This window comes from Pleuronectes platessa, chromosome 8, assembly GCF_947347685.1.
Source record: "Pleuronectes platessa chromosome 8, fPlePla1.1, whole genome shotgun sequence".
Lineage (NCBI taxonomy): Eukaryota > Metazoa > Chordata > Actinopteri > Pleuronectiformes > Pleuronectidae > Pleuronectes > Pleuronectes platessa.
This window is the reverse complement of record NC_070633.1, coordinates 7,035,551-7,061,911: the sequence shown is the minus strand read 5'-3', so window position 1 is coordinate 7,061,911 and position 26,361 is coordinate 7,035,551. Positions and strand designations below refer to the sequence as shown.

At 42.3% G+C, this 26,361-nt stretch overlaps 1 pseudogene; it reads left to right on the top strand.

Moving 5' to 3' along the window:
• The first annotated feature begins 20,822 nt into the window (after positions 1-20,822).
• On the top strand, positions 20,823-23,839 carry LOC128445561 (uncharacterized protein K02A2.6-like; annotated as a pseudogene).
• Positions 23,840-26,361: the final 2,522 nt, after the last annotated feature.

Sequence of the window (26,361 nt, the reverse complement as noted above, 5' to 3'; positions counted from 1 at the left end):
CTCTTCAGGGAGCTTCCATCTTCACCACCCTGGACCTACGCAACACCTATCATCTGGTGCGCATCAGGAAGGGCGACGAATGGAAGACGGCTTTCAATACACCGTAGGGCCATTTCGAGTACCGGGTTATGCCTTTCGGCCTCTCCAATGCCCCAGCAGTCTTCCAAGCCCTGGTTAACGATGTGCTCCGGGATATGCTAGGTCATTTTGTGTTTGTATATCTAGATGACATTCTTATCTACTCCCGCTCTCTTCAGGAACATCAGGATCATGTTCGCACAGTGCTGCAGCGACTTCTGGAGAACAAACTCTTTGTGAAGACCGAGAAATGTGAGTTTCATGCCACCACCACATCCTTTCTCGGTTTTGTCATCTCTCAGGGGGAGCTCCGGATGGATCCTGCCAAGGTCTCGGCTGTCGCGGACTGGCCCACTCCCACCAATCGCAAACAGCTGCAGCGGTTCAATGGGTTTGCGAGGAACTTCAGCACAATAACAGCTCCTCTGACAGCACTCACCTCCTCCTCAGTCCCATTCCACTGGAATGCTAAAGCCGAGGCAGCCTTTTCCGATCTCAAGCACCGGTTCATCTCCTCACCCATCCTGATCTACCCTGACCTGTCACGGCAGTTCGTTGTGGAGGTGGATGCGTCGGAGACTGGGGTAGGTGGTATACTCTCTCAACGCTCTCCCGACGATAACAAGATGCATCCTTGTGCTTTCTTCTCCCACAAGCTGGATCCCCCGGAGAGGAATTATGATGTTGGCAATCAGGAGCTACTTGCTGTGGTGTTGGCGCTGGAGGAGTGGCGACACTGGCTCGAGGGTGCAGAGCACCCCTTCCTTGTGTGGACCGACCACAGGAACCTGTCCTATATTCAGACTGCCAAGCGTCTGAACTCTCGCCAGGCACGCCAGTTCACGGTGGAGGAGGGTCCCGCGGAACCGGAGACCATCATTCTTCCTTCATGCATTGTTGCTGTCCTCACCTGGGAGATCGAAGCCACAATCCGTCGGGCTCAGACCACCCAGCCAGATCCAGGTACTGGCCCTCCTAACTGCCTCTTTGTCCCAGACTCTGTCCGCTCTCAGGTCCTGCAGTGGGCACACTCCTCCCGCCTTACCTGTCATCCAGGGATCCACCGAACCATCTCGTTCCTCAAGCGTCGCTTCTGGTGGCCGACCATGGACAAGGATACTCGCTTGTTTGTAGCAGCCTGCACCATCTGTTCCCGAAATAAGACCTCCACCAAGCGCAGTTCTGGTTTGCTCCGTCCTCTGCCGATCCCCGGCCGTCCGTGTTCCCATATTGCCCTGGACTTTGTGACCGGTCTTCCCCCCTCTGGAGGCAATACGGTGGTCCTCACGGTTATTGACCGGTTCTCCAAAGCTGTGCACTTCATTGCCCTGCTCAAACTACCCTCTGCTCAGGAGACTGCTGACCTATTGGTGCAGAATGTCTTCCGCATCCATGGTCTACCTTCAGACATCGTCTCCGACAGAGGGCCACAATTTACGTCCCAGGTGTGGAAGGCTTTCTGCACGGCCCTGGGAGCGACCGCTAGCCGGACTTCTGGATATCACCCCCAATCCAACGGCCAGACTGAGCGGGCCAATCAGGAGATGGAGGCGGCACTCCGCTGCGTATCCGCTGCTGAGCCATCATCCTGGAGTGCTCGTCTGCCATGGGTGGAGTACGCCCACAACACACTTCCTAACGTCTCTCTCATCACAGACTTCCGCCGGGATCACCCAGACCGGTTCTTGAGGGCGCCAGGTGACGCCCGTAGAGGGGGAGGTACTGTCATGGCCCCTGCCTCACCGGCCTTCTAGTTTCTCTCTTTCTCGCTTGTGTGTGCAGGTGGTTTCGCTAATTGCGGATGAGGTCCTGGTGTGCTGGAGTTAGGGTCTTGATTAAACCAGCTGCCTATATAAGCTCCACTCCTGCTCTCAGTCTGCGCCGGACTATAGACTAAGCTCAGTCAGTTGTCACAGCCAAGGATCAAGTTTAGACTCTGAAGCCTGTTTGTCCCTGTCTGACCTCCTCTGTCTCCCTGCCCAGGACCAGCAGCTGGACTATTTGCCCCGACTCCAGCCCCAGCCTGCCTGTCATTTGACTATTGAATTACCAATAAAGTATCATTTAATTTTACTTCTGCCTCTAAGTCCGAAACCTGGCCTTAACAATGAGGTGATGAACAGTTTCACCCAGGTAGATCAAAGATTTGAAGATGCACTCTCTTCTAATTGTGATGTCCACAGTCTGAGGAAGAATAGGTATTATTAAAAGCACATACACCCCAACTATTCAACTATGGATCCCACTCATACATAGATACCTTATCTAAAACCTGAAAAGTTGCCTTGGTCTGCTCTTTCACACGTCCTCCAGCAGTTTTGACGTGTGCTTGTCCAGCTTCGCTAAGAACTTTGTCTCCAAGGGAACTGTTGTCACCTGCATGAACTCAGCATTAATCTGGAGAAACAAAAACAGAGCAAGTTTATAATGTTTCAGAAGTTCAGATCTTCTTGAAAATGAATTCTCACAGTCTTTACATTTCCACATACATGGATAACTGAGGAAAAATAAAAAGGCAGAGGAGAGGACGGTTTTAGGAGAGTGATCTAATTATCACAAATACCCTCATGATATTGTACTCAGAACTTACTACAATAAGACGAGGGACTTCCAAACTGGTGGTTGCAAAGCAGGAACACAGTGGATCTTGTGGCTGCTCTCCTTAAATTAAAAGAGAAAAAAACGTTTTAATATTGGATATTCTCAATGTTACGTGAACTACATCTAATACAATTTAAAAATTGACATAATGCCTTCTGTTCTTTTTAAATCGGATTTACTATGCCTATGAAATAAAATACCTTAATTTAAAACATAATTTATGTTGATTCATTATTACACAGTTCAGTTTAGCTTTACCAAAAAGAGAAAATACAGCACAGTAAGCAATAACACACAAACACTACCAGTAATATTTATTTCACTATCCATAAGTCAAACACAAGAACATTTGCTCAAAAATTGAATAGCTTATCTGCCTTTCTTAATCTCCCACTTTCTCCTGCCTGTCTGCTCCCACCTCACTCACCTCCCTCCCTCCTGCCCCGGCTCACCTCACTCCTTCTCCCTCTATAACTTTGAGTAAATACCCGCTTCTGTATCTGCCGTCACACAACACAATGGTATATATATTTTTTTTTCAACCGTGGGAGAATACTGTTCGTGGGTCTGTCTACAAGTTACGACTGACTCCAGCTCCAAGTAAAAGCAAAGTCATACTTTGAGAGAGCGCCGTTCACTACGTTTATCAAGCGGACATTTAATTAATATTCACCGCAAAAATATACACCGCAGTTTTGCTGAGCTTCGCTGCTCCATCACACACGCACAATGGCGGCCAACTTCCTCTCCAGAGCTCCGGTGAAACCTCCGCTGGGCCTCGCCAACGACAACGGCAACGGCAAACCCCCTCCCCCCAGCGCAAATCCTAGCTGAACGATTCATTGCCCACAAACTCACACAAACTTAAGACAGACTCTTAGTCTGGGGGCTAAAATTTACGCCCTGTCATCTTTAAAAATCGGAATAACTTACCTTAACGTTACCACAATGCCGTAGGGACTGATATTTTTCACCACAATGGAAGTAGTTTGCCGCCAGAACTGTTAAAGAATGCGCATTCGCGAATCACTCAGTCTAATAAAAATGCATTGATTAAAATAAAAAAAAATCAGTTCGGTGCCTCCCTGTCAGTTTACATTACATTAAAGTAAAAAAATTTGATTAAACCATAAACATATATGAAAGCTGTACGAGAAGTATATCAAAGTAAAAAATAATGGAATATGCCCAAAATGGCCACTAAATCAAAAATGGCGGGCTTCCTGTTGAGTTTTTCATAATGCTCCTTGAGGTTGCATCTGGTCATGATACACAACTGTCTTCATTTTCGTGAGGATCAGTGAATGCTAAGTGAGGGGCTCTCCGTAAATGAGGGGAAGCTCCGTTGGTGGCGCTGTTGAGCCATTTTGGCATGCCCACTTCCAAATACCCCAGAATACGTACATTTCCACGACTCTCTAACTTACTGCAAACTTTTAAAACTTTTTGAGCAGCCCTCAAAAAGCCAATTCATGTAAGCGGGAGAAAAATAATAATAATAATAATCATTTCAATTTCAATAGGGCCTCCCACCGATTTCGGTGCTCGGGCCCTAATAAGAAAGTTTAGTTTAATTGAGCAAAGTATTTTTTTTTTTCTCAAATTACCTGGGGGCCGCTGGAGGCAGTATCTGGGTGAGGCTGGCCGCATCAGGTATTCCACAAAAAAAACGTTGCTAAAAAAATCCAAACTTCTCAAATGTCATTACTAACAGTTATTTAACTTCAATGGGTTCTTCTGAACATGAATAGAATATTGAAGAACATGAACGGTTCTACTGAACATGGCTTCTCTTGCCTACTTCTTGCTGCCAGGGACCTGGCAGCGCTGCCTCTCACATAGCTGAGCCACATTTGGCTTGATGGAGGAAGCAGTTGAGACCCTCAGTGTGGCTTGAAGATGATCATCAGTAAGTCTGGACATGTACTTGGACTTATTGAAGTTCAAGGTGGAGAAGAGCTTTTCACACATATGTGCTCCCAAAAAGGCACATGGTCTGCTTGAACATTCGGGAAAGCTCAGGGAAGCTGGGGTTCAATTCTCGCAAAAATTGCCCAAGCTTGTCTTCTTTTCCAGTCACCTCCCTGAACTTGGCTTTGAGGTCAGAGTTGCACTGCAGTTCAATGAGCTCCATTTGAAGCACAGGAGGGGCATCTTGCACATCAAAGGAAAAGGGATCCACAAAAATTTGAAAAGTGTCTCTGTGCCTCTTGAAGTCTGCAAATCTGTGATCAAATTCCTCCTGTAGCCTCAAAATGGCATCAACATAGTTCTCACCACTGAATGGTGTGCCTGCATTCAGGAGTGCCTTGCATGCTGGGAAATGGCAAAGGTTTGTCAGAGAGCTGGGCTTTCCATAACACAAGTTTTGTGGAGAATGCTCTCACGTTGTCATAGGCAGCACTGACGAGCTGCCCCTGGCCTTGTAACTTCTTGTTCAGTACATTCAGCTCATGCGTGATGTCAACAAGAAAAGCTAAGTCCATGAGCCATTTGGGATCACTTAGCACAGGAACAGCCACCCCATCCTTCTCCATGAAGGCTTTCACTTCTGCTCTCAACTCAAAAAATCTCTTCAAGACGTTTCCCCTGCTGAGCCAACGTACCGCGGTGAAGTAGAGCACATCCTCATATTCTGACTCCATTTCCTCTAAAAAAGTACGGATCATCCGGTGCTTTAAGCCCCTGGATCTGATTTGGTTGATGCATTTCACAACAACAGACATCACATTGTCAAACTTCAGGCATTTGCTGCAAAAGGGCCTGCTAATGGATGATGCAGTGCAGAGCAATGGCCTCCTCTTCTAGTTTTCTTTGAACAAGTGCCACCAGTCCATTTTTCCTTTTGTTGCCTCAGTAGACATGTTTTAAGATTGGCAACCCGGTTGGCTCTCTCATCTCCCTGGTATTTTGCATACTCCTCAGCATGTCTAGTTGAGTAATGACGTTTGAGGTTGTATTCCTTTTGCACCGCAACTTTTTCTGTACAAATAAGACGTCGGGGTGCTCATGTGCTCAACATAGAAATATTGCATCTCCCACTTTTCCTGAAATTGTCTGTGTTCGTCACCAACCTTTCTCTTCACTGCAGGCTTTGAAAAAGACATGATTGGGGCTGTGTGACAAGATATATATTCATTCCACTTGCTGTCGCTCACGCACTAAAGTTTCAGTCAAGCGTTTAGCCAACCAGCGACGCACAGAGACGCAATTTCCGCAAATGCACGTCATTTCGTCTTTTTCCGGTAATAACAGGTTCGGAGATTATGGGGGGGGGGGGGGGGAGTAATGCGTTCCCCTCAGATTTCGTCCCCACACCCCAGTCACAGGCAGACACAGCTGTAGCAGCTGCTACTATACACGCTAGTCTGTTCAAAGCACGGGGATCTGAGCCGGGATGAGCTGTGGATCTGCGCTTTGACGAGCTCCGTTGGGCGCACAGTGGAGAGCCGAAAGAGGGAGAGGAGAGGACTATATGAGGCTGGGTCATTGTGTGACCACGGGGTTCAAATGCTGCTGGCCACATTTTTTGTGCTTACTTTGTGCCGCTGTGTTGGCTTTTCCTGCATTCCGGGACTTATTTGAGCAGATCCGGTACCTCTCGTATCGAAAAAAATATGAATATTAAAAAAAGTTTTGATTAAAAAGAAATGATTAAAATAAAATACAATATAATGTAATCCCGTCTGCGTAAAGAAGCTCCCAAAACCTCTGAGCGCAGCGTGTGCGTAAAGGAGCCGTGGTGTCCCTTGAATTTGCCTTCAATTTAGCAAATTGTGTGTATGTGTGTGTGTGTTCCGTTCGTTTTCTCCGCTGGACACAGAAGTCGCCTTTGCTCAAGATGCCACTTTATTAATCACTGACACAAAGACTGATACCGTCACTGCAGTATAGCCTAAATAAGTCCCACTGCATTGTAAGTGGCATGTGTGTGCTGTTTTAAGCGTCGTTTTATGTGTGTTCCGGGACCTGTGCTCGTCGTACCTGCGCTGTCACCTTGTGATTTACAAATGAAGGACTGGATACATCATGACCTGCGCGAAAGAGGGCGGAAAACTATGAATTTCACCCTCCTGCTCTTCGCACATCAAAATCCACTCTTTTCTCTCCCGGCTCTCTCTTTCACACGTACACAAACACACACACACACACACACACACGCCCCCCATGACACTCACATGCATGCCGCATTCACTGGAGAGGCACACAGTAGGAAACCAGAACATCATAACATTTTCCCACACAGCAGCTAACAGCGGGGTTGCTGTGTTTGTTACTTGTGGTTGAGCTAGAGCCACCAAATTTCACATGCACTACATGGGAAAAATATTCATAACCAGATAAAAAATATTTTATACCACCACATTAAAGATTGCTATCGTTACTCTTCTTATTTCCATTAGATTCAAGACAAACTGTGTCAGGATGAATTTCAGAAAGCAAAGAAAAGGGTGAGGTAAAAATGGGTGTTAGCACCCTTTGGCTAACAGTTCAAAAACGGGACAGCGTGAAAAACTTGTATGTACACTAACATATAATCCCGTTCTACCCCCATGTCTTTTCACAGCTACATGTTTGTCTCGGATTCACTGTCTCCATCACGGTCTGGCTCATGGGCTCCACGTATTACTTTCAGGCCGTCAAATACCAGGATTAATTGTGCATCTGAAATTATATTTACCCTCTGAAAAGATCTTATTTTTTTACTTGGATAATAGCTGCAAATGTTAGTATCACATGAAGTGCTGAAAGACTAATTACCCACAAGTCTGTAGTTGTGTTGAGAGAGAGACAGGGACAGAGAGGAAGACACAGATTATACCAGAATAACCAATTTTGAGACCAGAATGAACACTCATTACCCCTTAAAATTCTGGATGTGTTTGCAGTTGGAGAAGTTTGAATGTGAATGTAAATATGTCAGTTGCTGACCATGATAACTTGGGGATGAGGAGATACGAATAGATGTTAACTGAGGACAGGAAAGGCCAAACTAATTGGGTTCAGTGGGCTGATGAAGCCTCCAAAACTCTCCACATGGTGTGATATAAATGTCCCTTGCTCATTCCTACAAGTGTAGGATAGAGGTTGGTGACGTGAGGCAGTATGAAGACAATGATATGACAAAGGGAAGAACACAGGGGAGGCAGGGGTAATTGGACACAGGTGAAAAACATGAGGACCAGGTGCTGACAATCACCAGGGCGGGAAACTGGACAGAGAAAGGAAGTAAAGTTGAAAACACAAGGAGAATGTACAAAAAAAAACAGCAAACTGAAAACTCAGGGAGAACACAAATCCAAACACAGACCTAAACACAGGGAGATACAGGAAAAGACCATAAAACCCAAAATCCAAAATAATAAATAGATTTCATTGTCATGTGCACACCAATTCCATATAGAAGTTGCTTGCAATGAAATGCTTGGGTCGCAGGCTCTCTTCTAACAATGCTCAAAATATTCACACAAGCAAAAATGTTTAATAAAAATAAAGACTATACTAAATAAATACAAAAAAATAAACTATATAAATACAAAAATATAAACCTACAAAAGTAGTGCAACACCATACACCAGGGGTACTCAAGTAGAAATGATGAGGGGCCACAAAAATTTTTTTCAGTGACTCAAGGGGCCATTTATTGGGACCGTGTACGTCCGATAACGTATCATAACATAACGTATGTATAACATTTACAACATTTTATAACATAACATTTCCTTTTTATTAAAAAAAAAAAAATTTCCTAAAATAAAAATATAATTTTAATTTGGGCATATATTAAAAAAAATAACTAAATAAAACCAAACATAACCCTGTTCAAGATAAAAAAAACAAAAAAAACAAAAAGCCTTCAGACAGCCCATTTTTGTGCTTTGTTTAACAAACTATTTCACATTTCTCACATGTCCCCTTTAATGGGAGAATTGGCCTCTGCTTTCTTTGGCCAATGCTTCAAACCTGGGCTGATATGGTGTGATTGCCAGGGAGACACACTGATGCACGTGCTCGTTGGTTAGGCGACTCCGGTACTGATTTTTGATGAAGTTCATTTTTGAGAATGCAGATTCACATCTGTATGTGGATCCAAACATTGTAAGGATGTGCACTGCCATCCTATTCAGCAGGGGGAAATTGGCCGCAGTTACCATTTTTGTCCACAGGGTGATGACGTCACACTGAGTCTCCCTCAGTGTGATATTCTCCTGCAGGTCAATCAGCTCAGTTTGGAGTGCTGCAGCTTGGATCCAGGGGAATACCTGATTCGCCTCTGAAGTCAACTCACTCACATTTCTGACAAGGAATGGGTTTCCAATGCACAGGAGGATTTGGTTTCCAAGAATGAAGTCATCAAATCTTGTTCTGAAGTTCTCAATCATCTTCTCCACAAATGCAATGTGTTTTTGATGAGCATCTTTTTGTTTGGTCTGCTCCAAAAGTTTGGGGAAATGGAGCAATTCCTCCTGTACATAACAATAAAAAAATAGTCATTATTATTGGCATTCCAAATTATTGTTATTAGGACAATGATTCTGATCATGAGTATGGTGATGATGATGATTGTTGTTGTTGTTATTGTTATTATTAATATTAGTAGTAGTAGTAGTAGTAGTAGTAGTAGTAATAGTAATTAGTAGTAGTAGTATTGTTATTATTTTAAAATGGCATGACAAAAATGGCATAATAAAATAAAGATGTGTGGCTGCCAATGTTAAACAGCCTACCTGTAAGTCACCCTTGTAGAGCTCTAGTTTCCTCTGGAATGCCCGCACTGCTGATATCAGCTGACATACAGTGTTGCCATTCCCTTGGAGCTTCAGATTCAAGTCATTCATGTGAGATGTCATGTCAGTCAAAAATGCCACAGCCTCCATCTTTTCTGGATTGTGCAGGAAATCCAAGAACAGTTTTGCTTTTGCACTTTTTTGTTGTGACAGAAATAGTTGTAGTTCATTCCTAATGGCCCAAAACCGCTCCAGGACCTTGCCCTTGCTCAGCCATCTGACGTTGTTGTGCAAAAGCAAGTCATCAAATTCAGCACTGACCTCAGTCAGGAATGACCGCAGCAAGCGATGCTGTAGTGCAGATGATGCTCTCAAGAAATTGACCAGCTTCATCATTGTGTTCATGACTTCGGCGTAGATTTCTCCAAGACTTGCACAAAGGATGGACTGGTGAATTATACAGTGGTATGAAATGAGTTGAGGGTGAAGAAGCTTCAGGCGCTGAACTAGTCCCTTCTCTCTGCCCATCATAGATGGCGCCCCATCAGTAGCCACTGACACAATTTTCTTCACATCAATTCCTTTTTCATTCAGCACTGCCATTATTGCATTGTAAATGTCTTCACCCCTCGTCTGCCCAGAAAGGCTTGCCATGCCCAGCACATCTTCAATAAACTCTCTTTTTGACTCATCAAAGTATCTCACAAATATCATCAACTGAGCTTTATCATTAGTGTCAGTGGATTCATCCACAGCAAGGGAAATGCACTCTGCATTTTTTATTCCATCACACAGCTGCTTTGCAACATCATCAGCCAGCATTTCAGTACGTCTGCATGCTGTGGAGTCAGACAGTGGGATTTGTTGAATTTTTGTTTTCATTTCATCTTTTTCTTTGCCTTCAAGCAACGTGTCCATCACGTCAATCATGCATTCTTTCACTACCTCTGAATCCGTGAATGGCTTCATGTGCTTAGCCAAAACCCACGCTACTCTAAAGGAGCACTGTGATGCCTTTTGCTGCTTTGTCACAGAAGTGTGGAGGATTCGGTTGGATGATTGATATGATTCTTTAAGAGCATTTAATTTTGTTGTTCTGATCTCGGAGTTTTGCGGAAATGTCTCTTCAAAATGCTTGTGTTTTGATTCGTAGTGTCGCTTCACATTGCTAAGTTTAATTGCCGCGACAGACTCTTGACATATTAAGCACAGAGGGCGAGTGCTGGACGGTGGTAGAAAGAACGCAAACCTTTCTGTCCACTCTGGTTGGAACTGGCGGTTTTCGCTGTCCAGTTTTCTTTTTGGGGCAAATTTGGAGCATGCCATTACGGCTCCGGTCGGTATACGTGTGACTGACTGCTGCTGAGATGGACTGTCTGCCTCGAGTTTGGGAGGGCTGGAGCGGTCTGTGGGCTGGAGTGCTATCTGTTTATCGTTGCAACCCCCAGCCTCGTATTGAGATCGCGGCGCGCGGTTTCAAAATAAGAGCGCCCAGCACGATTTTTTTTTTTTTTTTTTTTTTTAATAATTAATTTTTTAATAATTAAAAAAACTTTTCAAAACAGCTCGAGGGCCATTAATAGACACCCCGCGGGCCACAAAAGGCCCGCGGGGTGTCTATTAATGTATAACTGCCATACACCATCTGTACTGGACTGCTACATATTCAGAATCTGGACCGGAGAAAGTTGCAAGGAGGAGGTCTCTTGTGAACCACCTCCAAGATATCCACATCCATTGAGACCCCAGCTTCCCCAGGTTTGAACATTCAGTGACACCAAGAACTGACCAGAGCAAGTTGTTTGAGCCAGTTGTGTACTGTTAATGCTCCAACTACATTTGTGTTCCATCTGTATCTTTTCAGGGATTGCAACTGTGTGTTTACATACAGTAATTACTGTATCAATATTGAAAAAATAAAACCTTAACCTCAAACAATTTAAACTACATCTATGCATCTACCATGTACTAAGCTACTGAGCTATGCTTTGATAAAACCTCCCAACTTAAATTGTTTTAATTCAAATGTGGTTGGTGTCAACACCATTAGACACCTAAAACACAACCATTTTCACTTTGATTACGCATTACATTACAACCTCTAAAGTGTGTCTATGTACCTACACGTGTGTGTAAGCACTATCTTCCCTAAACTAAACACTGATAATTGATGACTATCAACTGAAAAAAGCAATAAAAAAGCTGAAAATGTGTTTATATATAATTAAAAACAAATCTATTTCTATGGTTGACCCAAAAAACTAAACATGGTACCTTCCCATTGAATTTCAACTTCGTAATTCCGCCTTTCACAACCATAAGACCGAGAATTTGACCGAGTAGACATAACAGGCATTTTGTTCACGAAACAAAAGGAGTTCATGAAGCTGACATGTATTTGTAATGCAAAGTAAAAATGTACATAAATAAAATAAAAAAATAAACATTCATGAACACATGTTTTCCTGTTTGACCAAGTCTTTAAAGACCAGTGCAGTAAATTTTAACATCTTGGTTTTATAATATCCCTCATTTGAAAAATATTCTAACTTGTTTTTATATTGTATCTATGTTGTATGTAATGAACTGCATTTTTTGTATGAAAGGTTCTATACAAATTAGGTTTTATTATTATCTCTGAAATCATTACTAATTTACAGATGTAGTCTGAGCCTCAAATACCCATAGTCAGCCCGACAAATATTGTTTGCATTTAGCAGATAATAGAGTTTCAAGCACACATGTTCCAGGCCAAGATGCTCAAGTCATGCAGTTTGTGTTGGACTGCTGATTTGGCTACAACCTTTTTGAGGATTTTAGACAGGACGGGGAGGTTGGATATTGGTCTGCGGTTGAAGTTTTTTGAGAAAGGGTTTGATTACAGCTTGCTTAAACGATTATGTTACATATCCTGATGATGATAGATTTATTGTATTCAATAAAGTACTATATATTGAGGGTAGAATTTCTTTAAGCAACTTTGTAGACAATGAGATTTTTTAAGACTGCTGATCAAGGTTGACAGGAGAGAAGCTGTGTAAATAAATAACAAGATTCATAGATGTTCCTATTTAGCATCAATTGAGGGCAGGAGAGGGTGGATTTTATTTTGAATCTTTACAATTTTATTATTAAAAAAGCTCAAAGACATTGCTGTTCAGGGTTTGAGTAATACTGGATTCAATGGATCTGTGAAGAAGCTACAATGCTTAAGAGAAACCTGGGGTTGTTTTAAATTTTCTCTCTATTAATGTGGAGTAGTAGGCAGCTTTTAAATTGTAGCAGGCCTTCTTATATACCCATAAGACTATCTTCGCCAGCAAGGTGAATTTTAACATGATTGTTGGCGCGCCACTTCCGTTCTAGTTTTCTTGGAGCTTGTTTTATTCACGTGGGACTAGGCTTGATTATAACTCAAAATTCCATTCAAAATTCCGATTATGCCCCATACGCACGAAAAACTACCCTTTTTTCCCCTGGACCTTTCTGCTGCATTTGACCCAGTGAACCACCAAATCCTTATTTCCTCACTTCAGGATCTGGGTGTCTCTGGCTCTTTACTCTCCCTGCTCACCTCCTACCTCAGAGACCGTACCTACAAGGTAAATTGGAGAGGATCTGTGTCACAGCTTTGTCCACTCACTACTGGGGTCCCTTAGGGTTCCATCCTTGGTCCCCTCCTCTTCTTGCTAATGTGCATTTTGTTTACTGTGGTTATTTGTGTCTTTCCTTTTTTGTGCCGGCGACAACTTTTTCCAGGACCACAAAACGATGGAAAGATGCCGTGTTTCTGTCGTGTTTCACAGTGGAAAACATTTGTGTACAGTACGGTCAACTGTGTCATTAATGTCAGAGGTTTTTTCCGCTGGCAAAACCACGTAAACATTTTGTGTTTCTGTCGTGTTTCAAGATGGAAGTATTGGACTGCAAGAACCCATAACGACCAATGGAATTCAGGATGAGCCTGAAGGACACAGCTCTGATGACCATGTTCTGTCTCTTATGGCAAAGAAGAGAAATAAACCCTTGGTTCATATCTAAAGTGTATCAAATCAGAAAGCAAAAGATAAACATTGCTCTAATAAGTGTCCATTTTTTTAACCAACCATAATGAATATAGAAATGAACTCTATTATCCATGACACTTAGCAATGACTGCCAACTCTAAACAGTTGCAGGCCGTCTTTAGTTTAGGGAGGAAAACATGAAGCTGGTGCAGTCATCCTCGTGTTGATCAGCCTGAAGCTGCCGATCTCCACCATGTTGCTGCTGAGGACATCAGGTGCTGCAGTCCTTCATCTAATGAAAAGAAGAAACTCACTATTAAAGAATGTTTTGTGTTGTGTATGAAGCACCACAGATGTCAGACAAAACCGATGTACTGCGCACTGGGTTTATACCCTCATGGTTAAATGCACATATTTGAAGTCGCTTTGGATAAAAGTACTGAAAGAAATAAAACATTTTATAAATAGATAAAATGTCATTCTACCTCATTTCTAATATTCAAGGTGATAATCTCCCACAGAGCTATTGATAACAGTCCACATCAAGTCTCTCCCCTTCCCTCAGTGTGAAAACATAATTATATAATTAATATGAGAACTGTCTAAACTGTCTAATTCACTCTAAAATTCCATAACAGGCTAAATAAACGAGGTGCAACAGTAATGGTGGATATACCAGCCTGTGTCAGAATATTTGTGAAACATAGTTAATATCACATGAAACTTCCACATGTAGCGTATTGATATTAACTTATTAAAAGAAGAAATCAAGTCACAACCTAACACAAGATTCTGTAGTTAACTTGCCTCAATCTGTTCATTAGACATGTTAAATAAACGGTAACTTTTATAACAATTACATATTAAAAAACCCTTGAGGCATGTAAGCATATGCATATGATGATAGATAAAGCAATAGGTTTTGTTGTTGTACAGTTTCAAGGTTACTTACCTTTAGTTCATGTTAAAGATCGCGACCTTCCGGCTGGGCAGCGCTAGCCGTTAGCACCGATGGTTAGCATTTCGCCGGTTAGCCGTAGCCTAAGCTTACCAGGCCACTAGAGCTCTGCTGCCGTCGCACAACTGTCAGTCTTCACTCGCATTCCTCGTACTTGCCCATTGATTGGTTAGCCAGGAACTAGGAGGAGTCAGCACCGGCAAGATGGCGCCTTGGGAACGCCTCCTAGTAGCCTCATTTATATATACAGTCTAGACTTAAAACAGGATATGTCTGAATGGTAAATTACACTGTCCTCATGTTTGTTCAAGTTATAGCTGGACAGTTGGCCAATGTAGGAGTAACGTCCTGAGTTACAGTACAGACTTTCACAACAGACTTTCAAAGCAGAGTAATATCTATGTGACTCAATTTTATTTCCAACGATTCATTTCAATGCAAATATGATGTATATTTTCCGCCAATCACAGACTAAAGACATACAATTAATTCAAGATTAAGATTAAGACTCATTTATTAGTCCCAAACACATGCACAGACATGCAAAGGCAGGTAGGGAACTTTAATCTCTGCTTTTGACCCATCTGGTGCAGGACACACAGAGCAGTGAGCGACCATGTAAGGCGCTCGGGGAGCAGATGTTGGGGGAGTAAGGTGCCTTGCTCAGGGGCACTAGACAGGGTAGGGAGTGTGATGGAAATCTGGAGATACAAGAGGCTGGAAACAACAAAGTTATCTACGTGTATTTAATAAGGGGCTTTCTGCAGAAAGGATCAACACAGGGAAACCACAAGGGTCTCAGAGTGAGGATGAAGAACAGTCAAAAACACAGATCTTATATAGGAGGATTTAGGGCTGTCCTTTTGAACCAATCCAGGAAGGATACATGGGTGGGGGAAGGAGAGGAATCTAAACATTAGCAGCTGATTCACATGTGTTTCCTTAGGTGATAAGAAGACATCCACTCCTTCCTTTGATGGGTAATTAAGTAACAAATGGTCTCAACGTATTTCAACACTAACAGTGCCGACCATAAAACAGCTCAAGTCTTGAGCTGTTTTAAGGTCGGCAACATTTGGTGTATGTAAATACAAGTCATAAAAGTCTCTTACAAGGCTGCAGACACTTACTATCCAAATACAAAATAGTTTGTTAAGCATGTTTAGTTAATTTTTCTACTACAGGAGACAGGTAGGATTTTTAGACAGATCAATCCAGGTTCTTCTTTTGTTGTCTCTCCGTGTAGTCGAACGAGAGACGAACCAGAGACCTTCTCTGCCCATAGTGCCACTAGACCACCGCCTCTAACTTGTTACATATGTGTAAAAAGATGATTTACATTTTTTTTATTTAAGTCTAGAATAAAATGTAACCACACCATTATAGGATAATATGTAGAACTATTGACTATAGAGACCATCAATATACTTTCCTATTGTAGTCCTCGAGAAATGCGAAAATGTCAAGCAGTGTAATGACAAATTCACAGGAAAATAACTAAATAAATCTATATTGATATCTTGAAAAGAAAAAAACGCTTTCAGACACTATTCAACACATTTTCTCTGCGCCAGTAATGGCGTTATAGTATCATAAGTATAACTTCAATAAAAGTGTAAATGTAAATTAAAAAAAAAAAAAAAATCACATTTTATAGTCAATATTGTTCCTTTGTCAAATTACACTGTTTGCCAAAGAATAGATACGATGGGAACAGACATTTTTGATCAAGTTGTGGAAAAACGGTGAAGCCTTTTCACTCCGGCTGGATGAATGGACAGCTGTTGGTGGAGAGGCACAGCTTAATGCTTTTGTGAGCAACATTGATACTGATACTGTTTTACACTGGTCAGGGGTACTCCATGATGTATTGTGGGAAACAATGAGGTTACTATGTAGGTAATAGCAAACTTCACTAAACAAATGGACACCACAATGAAATGGCGAACTCAGAGTAGCAAGAAAGGAACAAAGGCAGGAAGCGAAGGTATCTGAAAGGAGAGGAGAAGGTGAGTTTACAAAATGAAACAGGAAATTATATATCATAAAAACATAGCAACTGTAAAATAGATGGTTATCCGTAGTTCATGTATAGTGGGAGAAAGGCAATAATCACTGAAACCAGTCATAATATTACTTATATTAAATACCCCCAAAAATCTAAGACTGAAATGCACTAACAGCTACAGAGGGACATGTGAGGATGGGCACAGCCTGGGTTCAGACCAAAGACACTAATTTCTATTTGTAGCTGAGGGCACATTTATCATCTCTGTTTGCCTCAAATTTCTACCAAAGAGTGTGGTCCTAAGGGGCTTTTTGTCCAAACAATGCTTTCATTGTAGTCCAGAGTGTAGAACATGGGACTTTTACAGTCCAGATTTGGTCTGGCACTCACTCTCTTAACTACCGTCCTGAAAAGTAAGATAATGAATTATACATTTTACAACATTTTGTTAATGTTTTTGTATCTAGAATTATCACCCAGAACTGTATTGCTGTTTATATTGTGTGCTATCATATACTTTTTTATTTTAACTCGTACAAAATGTTTCTGTATGATCAAAAAAGACAGCTATGGCCTTAGCTTGAAATTATTTCATATGGTTTGGAAAAGCAATCAATGGAATCTCAGCTGCATCTTTGCTATTTTGTTGTATTTGTCTTACCCTGCTGTGTTCAGTGAATGCTGTGTAAATGACAAATAGCCTGTTGTTTTTCATTATAATGTATTTTATAGAAATGTAGATATATATATTTCTCAATGCTCATTGTCATTATTAGGGCCTAAGCACCGAACAGACATTGAAATTGTAAGCATTATTATTATAATTTTTATAATAAAAAAAAAAAATGAATTGGCTTTTTGAGAGCTTTAACATGCTCCAATTCTTACCAAACTTTGGTTTGAAAGTGGTGAAAATTTACGTAGTTTGGAGTAATTTCCAATGGGTATGGCAAAATGGCAATCTGAGGTGCCATTTTTTGCATTTAGTGGCCATTTTTGCCATATTCCACATTTTTACTTGAGGTACTTGTACTTAAAGACTGAATGTAAGGACAACTGTTTGAGTCTGTGTAAGTTATCAACATCACTGTCTGTAAGTTTAATTAGCCTTAATTCCAGCATGTTAAAGACACATTAGCATGCCTTGGCTTTGTGACACGTGGGTAAAAATGGTCTCTCATTACAACTTGTACGTGTGTTTAATTGTACAATATGTGGGGCAAAGTATGCTCATACTGAGACTGTATCATTCAAACTAATAATTTTTTGTCATGTTTATGATAATATGATTCAGTTTATAAAGTGACAAATATTTCAATTTAAGTTGAATATGTTTACATGCAGCCCTCTATAAAGAATTTTTTTACTTTGTTAAGATAAATAGCTATTTTGTTCATATGGATTTGATGTTTTTCGTATAAATTCAAGTTAAAGTCGAGCCTAATGAAGGACAATCTAAAAGAAAGTTGGTTAATAATATCACAACTTTAAAGGGCTCTAAAAGTCGTTTATAAGTACATAAGGGAAGAAATATTGGTTTTAAAAAAAACTCTCAAAGTGTTCACACTTATCACAGCATGTATGTAGATAACTTGTGCTGCCGCACTCAAAGCTTCTACATTTTTTTAGCCTGCAAAGGGCACTCCGCAGTGGAAATTAATCATTGTCAGTGAGCTTTGATTTAAAATGCTGAAGTGGAATATTTGCTTGAATATTAAGCAGGGGCCAACCTACTCAAAACAATGCCATTAATACTGGTTTAAAGGTGAGTGGTCTGAGCGCACAACTGTAGGCTTTGAAACCACAACATGAGAGGTGCAGTATATGAGAAAAACAGCATAGCCATTTATTTAGTGCAAAGCTGCTGCTTGCATGAAAAGGTCATCCATTTTAAAGGTTTAATTCAAAATTCCTGTCAAGAGGACAGGAGTTACTCTGATCTTTGTTTTTTATCTGTCAAGTCATCTTAAAACAGTTAAGTGGCAGATGTTAGGCAAGGATTAATGGTTATGACCTACAATTTATTATGACGTCGCCTTATCACCTTTTGAACCCAGAGTTCAATCTTGTCAGTGCTCATAAGAATCACTGGGGGATTTCACCATATAGGGAGTTATCACAGTCGTAACTCACCAATGGGTGGTCCTTTAGTTAAGTCTTAGCATAGATTGTATGTAAAGATGGATGACCCCACTCCCTCCCACTATCCAGAAATTAAGCTCAAATAACCCAGATACAAACACCATGCATTTCAACCAGAGTCTCCAGTTTAGCGATCAGGGAATGGTCCTGTGATACACAAGCTTGACCAATCACGAGTCAGAATCAGCTCTCAATTTTCCTTCCCCTCCATTTTTGTGAACATTTTAATTGACACCAAAATTTGACTTTTTAGTTTGATCCATTTCCAACCCACTAGCATGGAGGAGGGCAGGATTTATGACCTACACTGCAGCCAACCACCAAGTGGGGATTAAGACACTGGCTTTATTTTTAGCGAGCAGTCATGTTGTCATCATTAAAATATATTCTTACCCATTTTTATTGTAGTGCCAGTAAACCTCGATTTCTTGTTTCATGAACGTATACATATGATTGTTTCTATAGTTACTGAGGGCTGTTAGTAGAGTATACAAGCTCCAGTTGATAAGCTTGTCTAAGATCATTTATTTTTGCTGTGCAAGTTTGTCTACTGTATATTGTTTGACAATATATTGGAATTGAGGTCTCCCTTTCCTGAAAGTTGTTCGCACATTAAATTGATTTCATCACTGTCACAGCCCGGCTCAAGACTGCAGCAAGGAGGGAGACGACACGGGAAAACTGTGGCTCTTTTAGAACATTTATTAATGGAACCAACTACAAACAACAGCCAACTCTTCAAAAACGAAACAGAACAAAGGTACTGGCGTCCGGGAGAGCCAACCTCGTCCCGTAGGTAGCGCAAGAGAGAGAAAGCGCGACCAATCTGGCCAGCTTTTTAAAGGGCAGAGCACACCTGTAACTCAGAAAAAGGGAGAACAGGGACACCTAGTGTCCATGTGAGGGTGGAAGGGGTCGTCACATCACCAAGAAAATGTATTCTTCAATTATATTCAGGGTCTCTATGGTGGCTATTTACTATGTAATTGTTGTAAGTTCAGAGAAAAGCCTACCTGCACTCCTCCACTAGGGGGAGGTAACGCTGGGGTGAAGGGGATAAGACACAGGGTTAGAGAAACAATAGCAGAGAAGAAGTGATGCCCGTGGCTATGCTATGTCGGTGTGCAGTGGATAATAAACAAACATTTAAGCAAACCATCGTGTGGTCGTGAGGATATTACAATTGGCGACGAGGATCAAAGCAAGAATTCAAACGGGACACAAAGAAGACTGCAAGTGTGGCAGACTGGTCGGTGGAGTCAGACGAGGAGGACACAATCCGAACTACAATGACAGAAAACTGCAAGTGTGTTGGACTGGTCGATTGATTCAGACGAGGAGTATAAACCACAAAGACGGACGAGGATGTCGGTGATCGGAACGGTAACTCCTTTCGATGTTGCGTCGCAGTCATGGGAAGAGTATGCGGAGATGTTAGAGATGTTCTTCGAAGCTGATGATATTGAGGATGCAGAGAAAAAAAGAGCTGTGTTGCTAAGTGGAGTGGGGGCAGCCACTTATAGTTTATTGAGAAGTTTAGGCACCCAAGGAGAAAACATATGATCAGCTCACGACTATTCTGAAGACTCATTACGACCCGACACCGAGTGAGATCGTGCAAAGATTTAAGTTTAACTCACGCATACGGAAGAGCAGTGAGTCTATAGCGGAATATGTGGCGGCATTGAGAAGATTGGCCCAACATTGTGTATACGAATATTCACTGCCACAAATGCTGATAGACAGATTGGTGTGCGGAGTGAACGACGATAGAATGCAACGTAGACTATTGTCGGAAGTGGGCTTGACGTTTGACAGGGCCCTGAAGATGTGTTTGGCGATGGAATCAGCGTCAAAGGACGTGAAAGAGATGCAAGGCCAATTAACAGAGGACACGGCTCAAAATGAATATGGGATGAAATCTCAAACAACTGTCCACCGGATGTTTTCAGACAATGCACAACGTAAATTCCCCAGTTGTTACCGCTGTAAAGGACAGCATACAGCGGATGAGTGTAAATTTGCTACATCGCTCTGCTACAACTGTGGTAGGAGGGGACATATTAGAATGGCCTGCAGATCTAAGGCAGCAGCATCTAATGCATATAGAGCCATGTACAAAGGGCAGAGAGGCGAAGGCAGAGGCTTTAGCAGAGAGCGGCGTACACATTTGCTAAGAGAAGGTGAAGGAGAAAGTGACACAGAGGAGAGTAGCACTCACACCATATACAGTATGTCCCAAGAATTAGCCTAAGTGGCTTCCATCACGCGCCCGGTGAAAATAAATGGGAAAGAGGTATATGTTTGAAATAGACACTGGCTGTGGGGTGACCATAGTAAGCAAACAACAATATGTGCAGCTTTGTAAGACAATAGCCATATCCGAAATGAAGCCGTGCTTGCTAAAATTGAAAACCTATACAGGAGAGAGGCTCAGAGTGCTAGGCAGGGTACAAGTGCAGGTGCAGAATGAAAACACAGACAAGACATTGCCAGTGGTGATAATCGAGGGGGATGGACCTAACCTACTGGGGCGAAGTTGGCTAAGGGCGCTGGGCCTGGCAGATCAGTTGGTAAACAAGGTGGATTCACGCCTCCATTTCAGCTGGAAGAGATACTCAGGACACATAATGAAGTGTTTAAGGAAGGGCTGGGACAGCTTAAGAATTTCAAAGCAAAGATTAATGTAGACAGGGAGGCTCAGCCAAGATTCTGCAAACCACGGCCGGTGCCATATGCTCTAAAACCACTAGTAGAGAGAGAGCTACAGAGGCTGCAAGATGACAAGATCATAGAGCCAGTGCAGTATGCAGAGTGGGCAGCGCCCATTGTCCCAGTCAGGAAGCCGGACGGGTCAATTCGAATATGTGGGGATTATAAACTCACAGTAAATCGAGCATCGCGGCTGGATCAGTATCCAATCCCTAGAGTGGATGACCTCTTTGCACAGCTGAATGGGGGACAACACTTCACCAAATTAGACATGAGTCATGCCTATCAGCAGGTAGTCCTGGAGGAAGAATCTAGGAAGTATGTCACTGTCACCACACACACAAAGGCCTGTTTACCTACACCCGCTTACCATTTGGGGTAGCGTCAAGTCCTGGGATTTTCCAAAGAACCATGGAGGGCATCCTGGGTGGCATCCCAAACGTGGCCATCTACTTAGATGACATTCTGATCTCAGGACCCAATGAAAAAAAAACACCTGGAACACCTAGAGAAAGTACTCCGTAGATTGGAGAACAGTGGTCTCAGGCTAAAAAGAAGCATGTGAGTTCATTGGGAAAGAGGTGGCGTTTCTTGGACATAAAATAAATGCCTGCGGGTTGCGTCCGCTGACAGACAAGATGGAGGCTATCGCTGGAGCCCCTCAACCACAAAATGTCAGTGAGTTGAAAGCTTACCTGGGGTTATTAAATTATTACCACAGATTCCTACCAAAACTCTCCACGCTACTGGCCCCGCTACACACACTGTTAAAGAAAGAGGAAAAATGGTCATGGGGTTCAAGGCAGCAGAAGGCATTTGAGGAGTCAAAAGAGCTGCTGCAATCCTGTAGGGTGTTAGTGCATTATGATAGCAACCTCTCATCTTGGCATGTAATGCCTCGCCCTATGGGGTGGGGGCAATACTTTCCCAACTAATGGCAGATGGCTCGGACAGACCGATAGGATTCGTGTCAAGGACCCTCAATCCCGCTGAAAAAAAACTACTCCCAGCTAGACAAGGAGGGGCTGGCAGTGGTTTTTGGAGTAAAGAAATTTCATAAATATCTGTACGGGAGACAATTCCCTATTGTGACAGATCATAAGCCACTAATCTCACTATTCAGTGAAATGAGAGCCATACCGCAGATGGCATCGCCCCGGATACAGAGATGGGCAGTCACACTGGCAGCGTATGAGTACACCATTTTCTACAAGGCAGACCGAGACCACACAAACGCGGACGCTCTGAGCAGACTGCCACTGGAAGGTAAAGAGGAGAAAATGTCTGAGGGAGAAGAGAGAATAATGCTGTTTGAAGATGTCGAAACACCTCCAGTTAATGCACAGCAGATAAAGCAATGGACTGACAAAGATCCGGTGTTGGCTAGAGTGTGAGAATACATCCTGCGAGGGTGGCCAAGGGAAGTGGAAAATCAGGCATTCACACCATACACCCGGCGTCAGAATGAGCTCAGCACACAAGAAGGATGTTTACTGTGGGGAGGACGAGTGGTTGTCCCTCCACCGGGAAGAAATGCTTTGTTGAGGCAGCTTCACCAAGGCCACCCAGGCATCACTAGGATGAAGGGGTTGGCACGCAGTTACATGTGGTGGCCGAACATGGATGCCGAGGTGGAGGAGCGGGTGAAAGCCTGTTTGACATGTCAGGAAAATAGAAACAGTCCTCCAGTGGCCCCATTACATCCGTGGGAAGTGCCAGACAAGCCATGGGAAAGAATCCATGTGGATTATGCAGGTCCCTGGAAAGGGAAAATGTTTCTGATTCAAGTGGACGCATACTCAAAGTGGATTGAAGCGCATGCGGTGAGTAGGTCAACATCTGCTGTCACGATTGAGTGCCTGAGACAGAGTTTTAGTCAACACGGCATACCTGAGGTGATGGTGTCGGATAATGGTAGTTGTTTCACCAGTGAAGAGTTCCACGAATTCATAGAAAAGAATGGGATACATCACATCACTACGGCACCATATCACCCCTCTTCTAATGGCTTAGCGGAGAGGGCAGTGCAAACCTTTAAGTCACTTGTTGAGAAGAGCACAGGAGATTCAATTGAAACCAAAATCGCACGAGCACTGTTCAGCTACCGTATAACTCCTCAATCCTGAGTTATTGGTCGGTAGGAAGGTGAGGTCAACGCTAGACTTAATACACCCAGATTTCGCAGAAGCAGGAGAGACAAAAGTATTACCATGACAGGCATGCCAGAGCAAGGATGCTTGAGGAAGGAGACTTCGTCTTCACCCGTAACTACAGCTCAGGACCAACATGGATACCTGGGGCCGTAACAGAAAAGACTGGTCCCGTATCCTGCAAAGTCACACTCGGGAACGGAGAAGTGGTGAGGCGACACATTGACCAAGTCCGTGGCAGAAGTTCCCCATCGCCAAAGAAACAGGAGGCCTTACCTGAGGCTTCACTAGTGGAACCACCAATCGGACCTGAGACATCTTTCTGCGCTGATGAGGACGTCACGGCAGCAGAAACAGCCGATGAACTGACAGAGCCATTTGCGGCAGAGGAACAATCAGCAGTGAGAAGGTCTCAGCGAGCTAGAAAGGCTCCTGATTACTTCTCGGCAAGCTAAAAAAAAAAAAAAAAGACTTTGTATGATTGGAATGGCTATGGTTAGTTTAGTAGTGAGTTCCACATCCACAGGACAAGAATGCGTCCTGGAATCTCACTGGGATGAGGTAGTCCACCCGAATCCCTAGCTTAAAGATGTTCTTGAGGGTTGTATATATGGGAATAGAGATATAGTTATATATAGTTAAAAAAAAAAAAGAAAAAATGTGTGTTCATGTGTTTAATGAATTTGGGTGTTAACTTCTACTAGTTTTTCTCTGAGGGGAGGGAATGTTGTAAGTTCAGAGAAAAGCCTAGCTGCACTCCTCCACTAGGGGGAGGTAACGCTGGGGTGAAGGGGATAAGACACAGGGTTAGAGAAACAATAGCAGAGAAGAAGTGATGCCTGGGGCTATGCTATGTCGGTGTGCAGTGGATAATAAACAAACATTTAAGCTAACCATCGTGTGGTCGTGAGGATATTACAGTAATGTATGATTTTAACATTTAAAAACATCATACAAAAATCACACTTTAATGAATGGTAGTTTTCGTGTTTAGGTTAATTCAACCCCTCCCTAAAACAATTTAATAAGCTTCATGAAGTGAAGATCTATTGCAGGCTGATTGTATTAGACTGCATCACTTGGGTGTACCAGATAAACTGCTAACTGAGTGTAAGTGGAGATGGGTGTTGTTCATACATAAATATAATTAGGGTGACTAAACCAGTTTCTATGGAACTGTTGTGGAGAATCTGTGGAAGTTAATCACTTAAAAACTCACAATGCACAAAAAAATCATCAATCACTCTCTTCAACACACACCCACACACTATACTCTCCTTAAATAACGCTCTTCTTTCATTGTCTGCTCTGCTTTTTCTCTTATGTTTTAAAACCCCTCATTAACTCTGGGTGGTCTTCTAAATCCTCCATGATAGAAGAGAATATATCCCCTGCTTTCGACAATGTTACTTATCCTTAGGATAAGTCGAAAGCAGAGTCGAAAGCAGAGGATATATTCCCTTCTATCATCCTGGACAGTTTGATGGGGTTTGGAAGAGGGGTTAGTAAATTAGTAGAGGCCAAAAAGTTGTATTTTTCCCTTGTGAACAACCAGAATGAGAAATGGATTGATGGAGACAATCGGGGTAGAGATAAGAGCTGATGTTCTGAAGGAGTGATTGGTTAACAGATGGATGACAGATGAGTATGAGAGAGGTCCATAATGTTAATTTTCACCTTTAGTTTGATTATTATTCTGACCCGGGCGGCAGAGGAAGCTGCAAAATTCACATTTATCGACGCTCTGAAACCTTATGAACACTTCACACACCATTACATTCAGTTCATTCCAGCAATACTTAGTTGTAAAACCACACCCTTATGCAGACAGAAACATCACACCCTCAGTCAGTCTCACACAGTGAGTGTTGGAGAAACACAGGAACAAACATGCTTTTGGATGAACAGGCATTATAACAAGCAGGTCCATTAATCAACATCTAAACCTTCACCAGCTCCGCAGTCAAGAGCACATCCAGTGTTATGCTTTGTACAGTCGATCACTTTTAGAGATGCAGTGAGAGGGATGAGTGACAGAATTAAGAACAACAATATTGAAATCCTTCCGTGTCAAAGATTAGGACAATTTCTGAAGAAACTGTCACTTTGGTTAACTTTTGATGCAGTTATAGAACATCAATATGTGATGTTCAGTGCAGTTCAATAATCATTTTGTGATGAAATGGAGGAATAAACCTATTTCTTGTACGTACTTTCTTAGCATCACATCCTTACATTGCTTGTTTTGTCAGACCAACTCTCCGAAACCCAAATACATTGAGTTTAAAGCAAGAACAAGCTACATTTTGAAAAATTGCAACCAATACATTCCACCCCCTCCCATCAGCTACGCCCATATGATAGAGCACTGGCTGCTAGAAGCTAACTTTTCTGTGACTTGCTCATTAACTTCTGGATATCATCTCTGCTTCAGCGGTGCATATCTTAAGGGGCAAGTAGGTAGATCAGTTAGTGACAGACAGGTACAGCGACTAATCATTTAATTTGTTTACTACAGTTACCAGCTACTTTTCCTCTGTTTTTCAAATTAATTTATGGATAGCGATGGGGACATGGAGGATTTCCACAAAGAAGAAAAAATTATTTTCAGAAACAAGTTACCAACACTACCTTTAACATCATATAAAACAAAGAAAAGATACAAAGTCTTGTCCTGAAGCTAAGACAAGATATTTGACGTATTTTTCAGAAATGTTAAATAAAAGAATGAAACTATTTGGTTATTAACTCTCAATTCATAAGCTAGTTGATTCAGCGATTAATTTTTCTATTCCAAACACTGACTGATTCTTTGCAGCCTCACTTCTGTGATTTCCCATTTATTGCTCCAAACCTTGACAGTAGCAGTGTCTTAAGCAATTGGCGTTGAGTTTGAAGTCCATTGATTGTAGGATGAATGCCTAGTGAGTCCACTTTTTTGCATGTGGAGGTGTGCTTGAGCCACCGAACCTTAGAT